Below are 17,279 nucleotides of genomic sequence, written 5' to 3' on the forward strand. Positions count from 1 at the left end.
TACACACTCTACTGTATGTTACATACACACTCTATGCTACATACACATTCTATGTTACATACACATTCTATGTTACATACACATTCTATGTTACATACACACTCTATGCTACATACACATTCTATGTTACATACACACTCTATGCTACATACACATTCTATGTTACATACACATTCTATGTTACATACACATTCTATGTTACATACACATTCTATGTTACATACACATTCTATGTTACATACACACTCTATGCTACATACACATTCTATGTTACATACACATTCTATGTTACATACACATTCTATGTTACATACACATTCTATGTTATATACACATTCTATGTTACATACACACTCTATGCTACATACACATTCTATGTTACATACACATTCTGTTATATACACATTCTATGTTACATACACACTCTATGCTACATACACATTCTATGTTACATACACATTCTATGTTACATACACACTCTATGCTACATACACATTCTATGTTACATACACATTCTATGTTACATACACATTCTATGTTATATACACATTCTATGTTACATACACATTCTATGTTACATACACATTCTATGTTATATACACATTCTATGTTACATACACATTCTATGTTATATACACATTCTATGTTACATACACACTCTATGCTACATACACACTCTATGCTACATACACATTCTATGTTACATACACATTCTATGTTACATACACATTCTATGTTACATACACATTCTATGTTACATACACATTCTATGTTATATACACATTCTATGTTACATACACACTCTATGCTACATACACATTCTATGTTACATACACATTCTGTTATATACACATTCTATGTTACATACACACTCTATGCTACATACACATTCTATGTTACATACACATTCTATGTTACATACACATTCTATGTTACATACACACTCTATGCTACATACACATTCTATGTTATATACACATTCTATGTTACATACACATTCTATGTTACATACACACTCTATGCTACATACACATTCTATGTTATATACACATTCTATGTTACATGCACATTCTATGTTACATACACACTCTATGCTACATACACATTCTATGTTACATACACATTCTATGTTACATACACATTCTATGTTACATACACATTCTATGTTATATACACATTCTATGTTACATACACACTCTATGCTACATACACATTCTATGTTACATACACATTCTGTTATATACACATTCTATGTTACATACACACTCTATGCTACATACACATTCTATGTTACATACACATTCTGTTATATACACATTCTATGTTACATACACATTCTATGCTACATACACATTCTATGTTACATACACATTCTATGTTACATACACATTCTATGTTACATACACACTCTATGCTACATACACATTCTATGTTACATACACATTCTATGTTACATACACATTCTATGTTACATACACATTCTATGTTATATACACATTCTATGTTACATACACACTCTATGCTACATACACATTCTATGTTACATACACATTCTGTTATATACACATTCTATGTTACATACACACTCTATGCTACATACACATTCTATGTTACATACACATTCTGTTATATACACATTCTATGTTACATACACATTCTATGCTACATACACATTCTATGTTACATACACATTCTATGTTACATACACATTCTATGTTACATACACACTCTATGCTACATACACATTCTATGTTATATACACATTCTATGTTACATACACATTCTATGTTACATACACATTCTATGTTACATACACATTCTATGTTACATACACATTCTATGTTACATACACATTCTATGTTACATACACACTCTATGCTACATACACATTCTATGTTATATACACATTCTATGTTACATACACATTCTATGTTACATACACATTCTATGTTACATACACATTCTATGTTACATACACATTCTATGTTACATACACACTCTATGCTACATACACATTCTATGTTATATACACATTCTATGTTACATACACATTCTATGTTACATACACACTCTATGCTACATACACATTCTATGTTATATACACATTCTATGTTACATACACATTCTATGTTACATACACACTCTATGCTACATACACATTCTATGTTACATACACATTCTATATCTTACATAGACATTCTGTTTTACATGCACACCCTATATGCTGCATACATATTCTATGTTACTTATACACTCTATATGCTACATAAACATTCTGTTGCATACACACTCTATACCCTTCATATACATTCTATGTTACATGCACACCCTGTATGCTACATTCACATTTTATGTTACTGACACACTCTATATGCAAAATACACACTCTATGTTACATACACACTCTATATCCTACATAGACATTCTATGTTACATGCACACCCTATATGCTACATACACACTCTATGTTATATACACACTCTATGCTACATACACTCTATGTTACATAAAACTATGTTACGCATACACACTGCATGTTACACACACTGAATGCTACTTATTTTGCATTTTATACACAGACATTGCACAAACACATACACACTCACACAGTACACACATACTGTACATACTACATGTTACACTCCATGTGCACATATAAGGGCAGTTTGTATAAATGTTCCCTTTAAAGTGAGAGTGGAAATTGACTGCCAGAATTTTATGACAGTGTCTTATTTCCTAGAAAGCAAAAAGATCAGGTGATTGTATTTAAACTGACCTACCCTTATGTCTCATTAAAATCATCTGCCGGGGGAGAGTCAGAAGACCCCCCCATATTCATTAGATGTTTAGATACTGTATCTGGCCATCCCACCGATAGCAGCAGGTGCAGCCAGCTTTAGTCTAATATGTATGTTTTCCGCAGATCACGTTTTCGCTTTGCTGTGTAGACTTTGACTGAGCCAACCAAGCTATCTCATTATCATTAGAGGGCAAGATTATTAGTGTCATATCAATTACAAATAGATGCCACACAAAAATTGTCCTGTATGCTGCTCCCCTGTACTTTTTAGTTTGTTGGAGAGAGGTTCTACTCCACATTTTCCTAGAGATGTATTTGGTTGATACCAATTCAAGGGGAATTACCATCAAAGAAAGGGTTAGCAAAATACTAGGGGCAAAGTGAGTGAGAGAACTGGGTCGGAATCCAGGTGATGGAGCAAACAAACCAAGGACGAATACAGAAGAATCTTCATACGATAGTCAGGTCACAAAAGAAAATTACAAGTGCATATGAAAGCACCAGGTATATTCATAAAGGTAATAAGACCGATGTGAAAGGCAACTTAAAAAGGTACTGAGTTAGGTGATCAGAGGAGGATGTGTCAAATCAGCAAAAAAGTTAAACTTTTATATTTGCCAGAACACCGGAGTCTGTAAATCACTGGATGTCTCAATAAAATGGAAAATGTTACTGCTTTGGCCATTTTCATGCCAGTTTCACCAAAATGGGTGGACAGGGGTGTGGCGCCGCAGCTTGTCTAACTCATGATGACGTGCCTTACGCCAAAAATCTTACTTCAGTCAAGCTTCAAAATGTATCCGCAACCTCTGGATGAACAGTTGTGGGAAACATTGATGACTAGCTGTGAGATGCCCATGGAACAAATATATTTATATCAGAAAAGTTATCTGCCGTGGCAAAAAAATGTAACTCTCTACCATTGCTAGGTCTTTCAAGTGCTTCCAACTTGGTCTGGAGTCCTGGTGGACCATACGAGTGTTTGCAGCTTGCAGGTCTCATCATCGATCTTGGTTTTCAGGCTTCCTGATACTTGCTCTTTTTTCTCCTTTCATGAATTTTCAAGTAAGCTGGATCTACTCATGAGCAAATAGAAGGTAAAACTTCAGTTTGATGATTTGTGCTTCAAGTGGAAGGTCTAACCTTTACATAAGCCCTTGAAGAACCTGCTCTTGCCTATGGGACTTTTTCCATATTCGTTTCATACGTTACACACCAAATCTACATTTTTCGCACTGAAAAGAGAAATTTGTTTTTGTGAGATTTGCAGTTTTCGGTGACAGCTTATATGTGGGAGGCATATGTGGGCAGGGTAAGGTGGAGAGACTCAGAATATATTAGTGAGAGCTATTTATGATCATTTTTTCGAGTGCTTCAGAAGCTGAGATGTGGGAAATAAACCAGAGTTTGTACCTGGACTGAAAAGTCAAATATTTCATACGGGTCCCTCATAATGACAACTATGTTCACATTTGTGTTGTCTGTTTTGTTTATAATGCTCGGCCGGAACAGACATCAGCAGCATCTGAAAAACCTTAATGAGTTGTTACAAGGTCCATTGGCTCCACCGAGGTGTCCATTGGTTTCACAGTGAAAACAATTATGCATACAGCACTATCAAAAATGTTTTTTGTACAAGTTGGGTTTGGCAGTCACTTTGGGTTTCGATGACCGATGGACTAGAGCACTGTGAATCCCTACTCCCTGCTTCATTCACTTCTGATTAGTTGACCCCAGTGACATCATGTGTCATAGTGACCTTTAGGGGATTACTCATTAGAACAGTTGCTGGAAAGTCGCTCTGATCCAGTGGTCACATGTCTAGTAGAACAGGGTCCAGTGACATGTGTCCTGTGGCCACATGTCTAGTAGACCAGTGTCCAGTGACATGAGTCCAGTGGCCACATGTCTAGTAGACCAGTGTCCAGTGACATGAGTCCAGTGGTCACATGTCTAGTAGACCAGTGTCCAGTGACATGAGTCCAGTGGCCACAGGTCTAGTAGACCAGTGTCCAGTGACATGTGTCCAGTGTTCAGATGTCTAGTAGACCAGTGTCCCGCAAATCTTTTTCCTTAAGCTATTTTTTCCATCAGGAATAAAAAAAACTGTGATTGAGGTTCAGACACAGACGTAAATTGAGCTGTCCAACCTGAACCCAGGAGGAATAGCTTTTTTTATTATATGTAAAGAAACCATTAATGGCCATGGAAACAGTATTAATGATCATGTTGTTGGTTATCCCTCGATTGGATGCCATTGCAGTAACTTCTACAGAAGGGCCAAGTCTTGTTGACGATATTCCTTCCCCTGCAAAACCAGTACTGGACATGTTGGTGGCATATATGGATACTCATATCAGCACTTCTATTTAATGTAAGAGAATAAGGTAAAGTGCTCTAATGGAGATCCACCATGTCCTTTGTTGCTAAGCAGCCACTACTTAGCGGAGCAGTCTGATCAATTCACTCATCTCTATTCCAGAAATGTAGAGAACGGACGTTCGGTTTATTCATCAAGAAGGCAAGATTTTCAATGTCTCCAGAAGACATATGGAAAGTTGCAATGAGGCCCCATGACCTCGACAGGAAAAGGATTCCTCCTTCCCCCCAACGTTACCCACTGATTTCCATCCAGTTCATAGGAACTATGATGACCCCACGAGTTGGACATAAGTTTGATTTCTCTAGATGTGCTGACTGAACATGCTAATCTCTGGTCTGACTGGTTTCTCATAGCCATCGTACAGTTTTCCGTAGTTGACTTTGGAGAGGCAGTACTGATTACCGACAACACTTTTGACAGGCACTTTTAAGCCAGGGTCAGTAGAATATTGTGAGACGGTAACCTAGTTGAGATGAGAAGATTGTTTGTGACCAAAATGACATAGAGTAACGTCAAAGCCAAACTGGATAAAACCAAATGTCAAGACATCTATAAGGTGTCATACAAAAACAGGGGTCACAAACAAAAAAATATAGAAAGCAATCTACTAGAGCTATGCAGTGTCATAATTGGTTAAGAGCTGAAGACTTAGCCTGGTACTAGGGCTCCACCATCGGAGAATGAGCTGTGGCTTGACTTGGAGACCATCGGTAGAACTGACGTTTACAGCATTAATGTGTTTTCTCAAAAAAAGTTGACCTTCAAAATGTTTCTAGACTACTGTTACCACCATGATCGCAATGTATATAAAGAATACAGAAAGCACTCGCCACTCCAGAGTTCTATGTTTTATAGTTCTATATTGTTTTTTGTTTTACCACAATCCAAAGTGATGACGTTTTGATCTTGTATAGTGGACCTTCATCAGATACAAAGATTGCAAGTGAAGTGAGCAGAAACAAGCTGGCTGGAAGCACAATATGCAATATGACAACATCAGTGTATGCAGGTTGTCACAATGCATATAACTCTTCCAGCCAACTTTTTTTCTGGCCACCTTTCCTCTCTCCTTGCAATCCATGTGTCTGATGAAGGTCCCTATACAGGGCTGAAACATCATCATTTTGGATTATGGAGGAAAAAAATGCATAGAGCTACGGAGTGGCAAGTGCTTTCTGTTTCATTTTTATGCAATGTGATCAAGGTGGTAACAAGAGTCAAGAAACATTTTAAATCTCAACTTTCCTTTAAAGTGAAGCTGTTATAAGGGTGCACCCCAAACTTCTATGGTCATTAGCTCTTGTAAAAATAAGTCAATCTATACCTTTCTTAGATAATAATAGAATAATCTGTGTTTTTATTCAATATGCAATTGAGATTGCAAGTGCTTTGGGCATGACTGAGCACTTCGCGAGGTCTGGGGGCTTCCTCTCTAGTGGAAGTCCTTGCCTTGTGTTTCCCACTGCTACTTGACTGACAGCTCACTGGTTGTGTAATGTCAAGGGCTAGTAAAGAAAATCTTGGATCACAGCGGTGGTGAGGTCACAAGACAGGAATTTGAGTAGGGGAGGCAAAGGCTCAGAAAGTGCTCTGCCACGCCCAGAGCATTTGCAGTCTCATTTGCATATTAATAAAAATGTAGATCGTTTGATTATGGAGTCGCAGATTTTATAAAAAAAAGGTATGGATTTACGAGAGCTGGCCGACCAAATAAGTGGAAATAAGTGGTAGAAGGTTTACACAGTAAAATATCGATATTTGCAGATGATACAAAACTATGTAAAGCAGTTAATACAAGAGAAGATAGTATTCTGCTACAGATGGATCTGGATAAGTTGGAAACTTGGGCTGAAAGGTGGCAGATGAGGTTTAACAATGATAAATGTAAGGTTATACACATGGGAAGAAGGAATCAATATCACCATTACACACTGAATGGGAAACCACTGGGTAAATCTGACAGGGAGAAGGACTTGGGGATCCTAGTTAATAATAAACTTACCTGGAGCAGCCAGTGCCAGGCAGCAGCTGCCAAGGCAAACAGGATCATGGGGTGCATTAAAAGAGGTCTGGATACACATGATGAGAGCATTATACTGCCTCTGTACAAATCCCTAGTTAGACCGCACATGGAGTACTGTGTCCAGTTTTGGGCACCGGTGCTCAGGAAGGATATAATGGAACTAGAGAGAGTACAAAGGAGGGCAACAATATTAATAAAGGGGATGGGAGAACTACAATACCCAGATAGATTAGCGAAATTAGGATTATTTAGTCTAGAAAAAAGACGACTGAGGGGCGATCTAATAACCATGTATAAGTATATAAGGGGACAATACAAATATCTCGCTGAGGATCTGTTTATACCAAGGAAGGTGACGGGCACAAGGGGGCATTCTTTGCGTCTGGAGGAGAGAAGGTTTTTCCACCAACATAGAAGAGGATTCTTTACTGGTAGGGCAGTGAGAATCTGGAATTGCTTGCCTGAGGAGGTGGTGATGGCGAACTCAGTCGAGGGGTTCAAGAGAGGCCTGGATGTCTTCCTGGAGCAGAACAATATTGTATCATACAATTAGGTTCTGTAGAAGGACGTAGATCTGGGGATTTATTATGATGGAATATAGGCTGAACTGGATGGACAAATGTCTTTTTTCGGCCTTACTAACTATGTTACTATGTTACTATGTAAGGGGCGACAGATTTCCTTTAAGCAGCATAGTGGTAAGAAGCACCAAGTGTATTCTCTTTTCTATGTTTATATGGGGTGGATCTGTACTCGAGCACCTACAATACCCATTCTTCTACAATTTATAAGTGTCATCTGATGGTAAAGGTTTTTTTGTGTGTATGATGGGAGAAAAATAAAATTTGCATCAACTATGTTTGTATGTGTTATGATTGCATACCAGAATATGGATGCTTGAAGCTACAATTCTTTTGATGGGTTTAGAATCTAAGGAATGATGGGAGAAAAATAAAATTTGCATCAGCTATGTTTGTATGTGTTATGATTGCATACTAGAATATGGATGCTTGAAGCTACAATTCTTTTGATGGGTTTAGAATCTAAGGAATCTCCTGGGTTTCTCCTTAATTCTTGCTAGGAGATGTGGCCTTTACTGCAGGGAGATTCTCTGGAGATTGGTAGAAATGTCAGGGTTGTGGTTTGGTCAAAAACTGAGCTGGAGTTCATTACCAGGAAAGCTGACAGTATTCGACAAGACAAGATTGTAGCCAGAAGAAAGTCAGGACAAGGAATAGTATTACAAGTGACAGGCGTTGTATCCAAGGGGCTAGGCAAGAACACAGTCTGGAACAAGGCTGAAGTCAGGATCAATAGTCAACAACAGAACAAATGCATAAGAGTAGAGCTGGGAAGGAAGTACCTTAATTAACAGGCAACATGATAAAAGCAATTCTCCTTTAAAGGGGACCTGTCACCAGCTGAAAAGAGGTCTGTTTTTTACATTATTTTATTCCCACTACTCCCCTGAGTATTTGTCACGCAAAGTGTTGGAAGACTAAGTGCAACATGAGGGGAAGAGGGGAAGGAAGCCCAAACGCAAGAGAATTGGGGGAGTAGAGACCCCTAGGCAGATCAAATAGCACCCTGCCACCCCTACATCCCTATATTGGAACCACACCAATCACCGAGCAGAAACCTAAGCCCTGTATATCCCTAGAGCTAGACCCTGAATAGGGAGGGGAGTAGCACTGGTCAGTCCCCACTGTACACTAAAGAGAAGAAGGGAGATAAACAAGGGGGAAGCAACTTATCTTGAGCAGACTCCAGATAGACAACACCAAACGTCCATCAACAGCACCAGAGATGAAGTTAGCTGACTGCTATTGCTCCAAGCCTTCACAAGGGAAAATGTGAATATCACCGGCGACTCTCTGAAGGAGACTGGGAGTCTATAAACACCCAGGCCCAGGTATGTCATTTAGAGCCGGAGGGTGGTTGCCACTGGGTGCAAAAGCCAGAAGGATTAAGAAGGTGTCTGCAATGCCAAACGCAGAGACAGTCTGCAGCTAGATGCAGAGCGACTGTCTGTAGCATCTGACACACCCGTGACAGTATTCTGTTTTTGTTTTTTTGTAAATCCGCCATACAGTTCCAGATATATGAGCATTTTTAGTTAATGCTCATTTTTATAGTCTTTGAGAAAACAGGGTGGCTCACAGGATTCTCTGGGGGCGTGACTTTAGGCTGTTCTGTATAATTACCATGTGAGCCACTCCCCCTTAGTAAAGACCACAAAAATTAGCACTAATTAAAAGGTCCATATCACTGGAACCGTATGGCGGATTTAAAAAAAGAAAAAAGTGAAATACTCAGGGGATCAGTGTGAATAACAAAAGAGCAAAAACTGGCCACTTTTGACAAGGTGACAAGTCCTCTTTTAATAGTTTGTCAGGCCGTGAATTTATATTGGGCACACCTGAGCAACTTGCAGGACTTGAAAGCAGAGGACAATGGTAAGTTGCCCCTCATTCAGAAACAGACATTGGCTGGAGCTAAAGCCGCTTGCCAGGATGCGGTGCTGGTGCTCAGTGAGGGGTTCCATCCATGGAAAGATCTTTCCTTATAAGCCCCCTTCTAGATTCCTTCCTTTACATTGTACACTCTACAGTACATAAATGTACGAGCTTGTGACAGAAACGCAGAAGTGTATTCTGGTAATAAAAACATATGGATGGTTCACAACGTGTTCTTTGTGATAAATATCTACGTGGGAGTTTGACAGATGGATAATATCAGTACGTCACCGCGAACCAAAAAGAGACTGCTATTCCACTGTGCAATTCCACTGCGCCCTAAGACACTGATAGAGCTGAGACAGCAAAGATATCCACATCCAATGTTGTAACTTATGTGCCATAAGAGGAAGATTTGTATAAATTATTCCCCCCCCCCCCCCCCCGGTAACTTCTTAAATGATTATTTCCAAGATGAGAAAAATAGAAAAGACCTGAAAGCAGAGAGGGCAGCAATAAACTGAATGGCTTGGTCTCCTTGAGTTTTAGAGGTATTTGTAAATATAGACGTTAAGGCCTCCCACCCCTCAATACTCAATAAATCGATGTTGGCCGAATAATGGGTCTAACTCTCCTGACTCCACCATGCACAGGACCACTTGCTTTGCCTAGCACTCCTGTATGCCCTACAAGAGAGCCGCTGCCAGGCATCTTTGGTGGCGTTCTATCTTATCGAGTAGAAAAGGATCAACTGTCTGAAATCAAACATACTGAATCCTTATCTCTCGTCTAGATCATTATTTCGGTAGGTCCCCGAGAGTTGGTGCCACAATTCACCATCTTCTTTAGTCCGCCAGTATGTGTATTTTTTTTCTTTTACAGTCTTCGGCTCAGTCTCAAGCCATGCCAACTTGATCTGTAGGGAGATCGATTTTGTGCTTAGATAGATCCACAAGTCTTCTTCACCATTATCTTGGCAACATTAGACTGTCAGGCGATACCACCGATAACGCCAAGATAGTCAATTGTCTAAATCTTTGGAACCTCCTTCTTCAGGACTCTTCCAAGCTTCTGGAAAGACAATCAAATCTCAAACCAGTATCAACTTCATTTTAATTTAAATCCAAGACTAATCTTTATAAAATAGAGTAAAGTGAATTGCAAAAGGATGAAGCTTGTGTCAGTCCTCTCTAAAGTAAAGGTCTCCAACTGCCCTTAAACCTATGAGTTCAAAAGGGTTTACCTAATTGTTTTTTCCCCAAGTATTGGTAAACGCCATTTGCATGGCCGAGAACATAATGATCCACAGAATGACCGGGCCACAGGCAGAGCCGGACACAGACAGAGGTTCAAGAATACTTAGAAACCTGGTCACATATCTAGATAACTTCAGAAGCTCTTTTTGCAGTTTTTCCCTGTATGTATTTCTCCACACCACCCATGGTACAAAGAACAGCTACACAGTCCTATGGACGTGAGTGGAGCAATGTCGTGCTTTTAAGCAAAAGAGACAATTTTTCCTTTGTTCTCAGGATCATCGAGTGATGTCAGACCCCAGCTAGTCATATTATGGAATTTCGTAGAGATATGAAATTTTATTAAAGATGGTAATAGCCATTATGAATCAGCTCAGAAGTCCACCAGGGTTTGAGAAAAATTAGAAAAGTTCTCAAAAATTTCAGAAAGCCAAGGCAAAATAAAGATATGTGCACTTAAAAGTGAGAAGTTGACCTTCATCCAACTCCCCTGGGACACTTTTATGTGGCGTTTTTGATAATTTGGCACATGACTTCAATACAATGATGACCAATCAACCAAAGAGGGCACTATGAGCACAGCATAACCCTTTGTTCTTCCTAATGTTCTATTTACTCGTGTATGCTAAATTCTAGCTCGTAAAAAAGAAGATTATAACAAGTTTTATCAGGGAACGGCAGCAGATGTACTTCCATAAGCAAGCAGTCACATTTGGCCAATTCTACAACATTTTTTGGCCAGAAGAGTTACTACCATTTTTTATTCGGCAAGACTATGTTTCTCTAGTGCCCCATTTAAAACTCTCTCTCCAGCTGGGCAGACAAGATTCTTGCCGAGCTTTGCAGGATCTAAAAACTGTGGCGTTGTCTCTGCGTATGTCGTGATGCTGAAGAAAGCCTATCGAGGATGCAAATGCCAGCGAACCAGTAATTATGTGCGCCTCCAAATGCTCATACTCTGCAGAGACTGGCCCAGACACGGATTTATACTCTGCAATGTCATCACAGAAATCTCAAAGGTCCAATGCAGAACGTCTGCTGCCAGGCTGACACTAGGTGAAGATCTAGACATAAACCCTCCGATCAGACGGATGCTTCTATGCTCTTCTGGGTTTAGTTTTTTTTAGCAAAGCATCGATAATTAAAACTCTATTTTTGCAATATTTTTGCACCTGTGTTGTTCTCATTGGTGGCTCGGGACTATTATACATCTTGTCATAGCTCCTTTATGGTTTGTGTAGCAATCAGCTAATGGTTGTGAGTAGAGTTGAGCGACCTTGACCTTTTTAGAGTCGAGCCGGGTTTTGCGAAACCCGACTATGTCCAAAGTCGGGTCGAGTGAAATCGGCCGATTATGACGTAAAGTCGGGATCGACCGAAACACGAAACCCAATGCAAGTCAATGGGGCAGCATAGTCGGCAGTGAGTGGGGGCCAGGAAAACACCTAGAGTGCCCATTTTAATGTCAAAACCATCCATTCTTCTTAATGAAGCTTGTCAAGCGTAATTTACCTTATAATAATTGGAAGGCATTTGAAATTGGGGGTCATTTGGCTAAAGTTGTGGGGGGTAGGGCTGGTTCAAGTAATTAGTGGGCCCAGGAAATCTGGACCACGTCACGGCAGTGGAGCAGGGAGAGGTAAGTATTTCAACTTTGCAAGTGCTGTGAACCTGAGCAAGCAGGGGGGGCCCACTCGTTGGCATTGGCACTGGCACAGGGCCCCTCAAAGTACAGCGGTGTGTTTGCACGGCGGGGGCGCCTCCCACCGGCAGCAACACTTTTGCGTACTATGAGAGGCCCTGTGCCAGTGACGTCGCCAACTAGTATTCCTCCCCCCACCTGATGAAGGAACCTGCACTTTCATCTGCACCTTCCTCTTTGTCCCCGTGTAAGGTGGTATGGTATGCGGGAAGAGCAACCTGACTTTCAGCAGGGTCACAATGTTGTTGTGTAGCGTGCACGGGGAATGTTGCGTTATGGGTCAATGTACCAGCAGACTCATCTATCACTGGCTGGGCAATGGGCACGATGAAGTGGAAACACAGATATAGGCCCAAAGAAGAAAGTGGGCTAAATGCAGTTCAAAATTGGTAACACAGGAATAACCAGGGGGCATTGCAGTGGAGGACAACTGGAATGAGAGGCTGACACAGAGAGTAGGGCCAAATCAGTAAGTAGTCGAAATGCAGTTCAAAATTGGCAACCGTAGTAAACAGGCGGCACAGCTTTGTTCAGTGGAGGAGAACAGCAAGGAGTGGCAGACACCGATAGTAGGCCCCAACCCAACTAGTAGGCCAAATGCAGTCTAACATTAACAACTACTTAACGAGAGGCTGAAAATGGTATTTCAGGACAGGAAACCAGGAGAACAGCAAGGAGTGGCAGACACCGATAGTAGGCCCCAAACCAACTAGTACGCCAAATGCAGTTGTTCCATTTAACCACAATTTAATGAGAGCCTGAAGATAGAAGCTCAGGAAAGGCAACCTGGGGAACACCTTGGAGTGTAACACACCATCTCTCTCCACCCCATACCCATTTTGTAGGCCTAATGCTGTGTACTTTTCTACAACTACTAAACGAGAGTCGGAAGACCGAAGCAATGGCAAGGAAACCTGGGGAACACCTTGGAGTGTAACACACCATCTCTCTCCACCCCATACCCAATTTGTAGGCCTAATGCAGCCTACTTTCCGACACCTACTAAACGAGAGCATGAAGATCGAAGCTCAGGAAAGGCAACCTGGGGAACACCTTGGAGTGTAACACACCATCTCTCTCCACCCCATACCCATTTTGTAGGCCTAATGCTGTGTACTTTTCTACAACTACTAAACGAGAGTCGGAAGACCGAAGCAATGGCAAGGAAACCTGGGGAACACCTTGGAGTGTAACACACCATCTCTCTCCACCCCATACCCAATTTGTAGGCCTAATGCAGCCTACTTTCCGACACCTACTAAACGAGAGCATGAAGATCGAAGCTCAGGAAAGGCAACCTGGGGAACACCTTGGAGTGTAACACACCATCTCTCTCCACCCCATACCCATTTTGTAGGCCTAATGCTGTGTACTTTTCCACCAACTACTAAACGAGAGCCGGAAGATCGAAGCTCATGAAAGGCAACCCGGGGAACACCTTGGAGTGTAACACAACCTCTCTCTACACCACGAAAGGGCTGATTCTTAGGAAGGAAGGCTGTTGTAAATAAGCATTGCGCGTCCGAGGGTGATTATATTCTTATTCGGTATCTACTCACCCTCGGACGCGCCATGCTTCTTGATTTGTAATTAATGTTTATTTGCAATGTGCTTTTGACTTACTCAATTATTTTTTTAATTATTGATTTTATTAAATTAATAGTTTAACATCTTATTGGAAATAATTTAAAGGAGACGCGACAGGACAACACTCGGTGGATGCCATATCTGTGTTAACAACTCCAAAAAACTTTCAGTTAACTTCTTGCAGGAGAAAGAAATTGTAGCTGTTGGACCTTTGTAGTACAGTTCCAGATATTTGTTGTGTGTTTGTTTTGATTGTTAAAATGTCTGCATTTGAGATCTCAACACGATCTTATTTTTTATAATCAAATTAATTTTTTTTATATTTAATGATGTTGGTTCAAGGGGTACACGGGCAGCAATAGACAGGTCAGTGGAGGCCTAGTGGAAGGAGTGACGGCAGACAGGCATCAAAGGCCTAACATTGGGCTGGCTGTAGGCAAGTTAAAATTGGTTCCAGGGGAACACGGCCATCAGTGGCCTGGTCAGTGTAGTTGTAGTTGAAAGAACGGGACGCAGACAGGCTTCGAAGGCCTAACATAACAAACTTGGGCTGGCTGTAGGCACTTTTAAATTTGTTCCAGGGGTACATGGGCAGCAGTGTATGGTCAGTGGAAGTCTAGTGGAAGGAGTGACCGCAGACAGGCTTCCAAGGCCTAACATAACAAACTTGGGCTGGCTGTAGGCACTTTTAAATTGGTTCCAGGGGTACACGGGCAGCAGTGGTCTGGTCAGTGGAAGTCTAGTGGAAGGAGTGACCGCAGACAGGCTTCCAAGGCCTAACATAACAAACTTGGGCTGGCTGTAGGCACTTTTAAATTGGTTCCAGGGGTACACGGGCAGCAGTGGTCTGGTCTGTGGAAGTCTAGTGGAAGGAGTGACCGCAGACAGGCTTCGAAGGCCTAACATAACAAACTTGGGCTGGCTGTAGGCACTTTTAAATTGGTTCCAGGGGTACACGGGCAGCAGTGGTCTGGTCAGTGGAAGTCTAGTGGAAGGAGTGACCGCAGACAGGCTTCCAAGGCCTAACATAACAAACTTGGGCTGGCTGTAGGCACTTTTAAATTGGTTCCAGGGGTACACGGGCAGCAGTGGTCTGGTCAGTGGAAGTCTAGTGGAAGGAGTGACCGCAGACAGGCTTCCAAGGCCTAACATAACAAACTTGGGCTGGCTGTAGGCACTTTTAAATTGGTTGCAGGGGTACACGGGCAGCAGTGGTCTGGTCAGTGGAAGTCTAGTGGAAGGAGTGACCGCAGACAGGCTTCGAAGGCCTAACATAACAAAATTGGGCTGACTGTAGGCACTTTTAAATTGGTTCCAGGGTAACACGGCCAGCAGTGGCCTGGTCAGTGTAGTAGTTGTAGAAAGAAGGGACCGCAGACAGGCTTCGAAGGCCTAACATAACAAAAATGTCAAAACAATGGTATTGTCAGTGCCAGGCATTGAAGGATGTCAGCGCCTAGACTACACATTGGTGAAGCTGTGAGAGATAATTTTGCTAGTGGTAGAGCACTGTTTGAGCTGGGGGGGGGAACTGTCTTGTGGCCGGCGGTACAGGCACAGGGCCCCTCATATTACAACGGTGTGTCTGACGTTGGGTGCGCACCACCACCGCCAGAGACACTTTATTGTACTATGAGGGACCCAGTGGCAGTGCCGTCGACCAAAAGCGGCCACACCCACCTCTTCAGACAAACAGCACTCTCAAGGGTCCAAGCGCAAAGTGGCGATAGCACGGCCCCGTGTGGGGAGTTTGGCCATTTCGTGAGGTGGAAACATGTCGTATGCTGGACAATCAGGTGAAGAAAATTACGAGATTGGAAAAGTCATTCAGAATAGTCCACAGGCAAGACCTTTTCATAGGAAAGCTAGGTGTCAGCCGGGCAGGGTGGGGCAAAAGATTTTGAAATCCAGTTGTGGTTCATTTTAATGAAGGTTAGATCATCTACATTTTGGGTAGCCAGACGAGTCCTTTTTTCTGTTAGTATTGAACCTGCAGCACTGAATACTCTTTCTGATAGGACACTAGCTGCCGGGCAAGCAAGCTCCTGCAATGCATATTCTGCCAATTCTGGCCAGGTGTCTAATTTGGATGCCCAGTAATCAAATGGGAATGACGGTTGAGGGAGAACGTCGATAAGGGATGAAAAATAGTTTGTAACCATACTGGACAAATGTTGTCTCCTGTCACTTTGAATTGATGCTGCAGTACCTGTCCTGTCTGCGGTCATAGAAAAATCACTCCACAACCTGGTCAGAAAACCCCTCTGGCCAACGCCACTTCTGATTTCTGCCCCTCTAACACCTCTGGTCTGCTGGCCCCTGGAGCTCGTGTGAGAACGATCACGGGCGCTGTGTGCAGGGAATGCCAGAAGCAAACGGTCAACAAGAGTTGATTGTTTTGTTGCTAATATTAGTTCCAAGTTCTCATGTGGCATAATATTTTGCAATTTGCCTTTATAGCGAGGATCAAGGAGGCAGGCCAACCAGTAATCGTCATCGTTCATCATTTTTGTAATGCGTGTGTCCCTTTTGAGGATACGCAAGGCATAATCCGCCATGTGGGCCAAAGTTCCCGTTGTCAAATCTGCGGTTGTGCTTGGTTGAGGGGCAGTTGCAGGCAAATCTACGTCACTTGTGTCCCTCAAAAAACCAGAACCCGGCCTTGCCACGCCACCAATTTCCCGTGCCCCCGGGAAAGCTTCCTCATTAAAAATATACTCATCCCCATCATCCTCCTCATCCTCCACCTCCTCTTCGCCCGGTACCTCGTCATGTACACTGCCCTGACCAGACAATCGCTGACTGTCATCAAGGCTTTCCTCTTCCTCTGGTGCAGACGCCTGATCCTTTATGTGCGTCAAACTTTGCATCAGCAGACGCATTAGGGGGATGCTCATGCTTATTATGGCGTTGTCTGCACTAACCAGCCGTGTGCATTCCTCAAAACACTGAAGGACTTGACACATGTCTTGAATCTTCGACCACTGCACACCTGACAACTCCATGTCTGCCATCCTACTGCCTGCCCGTGTATGTGTATCCTCCCACAAAAACATAACAGCCCGCCTCTGT

Source organism: Ranitomeya imitator, chromosome 5, assembly GCF_032444005.1.
Source record: "Ranitomeya imitator isolate aRanImi1 chromosome 5, aRanImi1.pri, whole genome shotgun sequence".
Classification (NCBI taxonomy): Eukaryota; Metazoa; Chordata; class Amphibia; order Anura; family Dendrobatidae; genus Ranitomeya; species Ranitomeya imitator.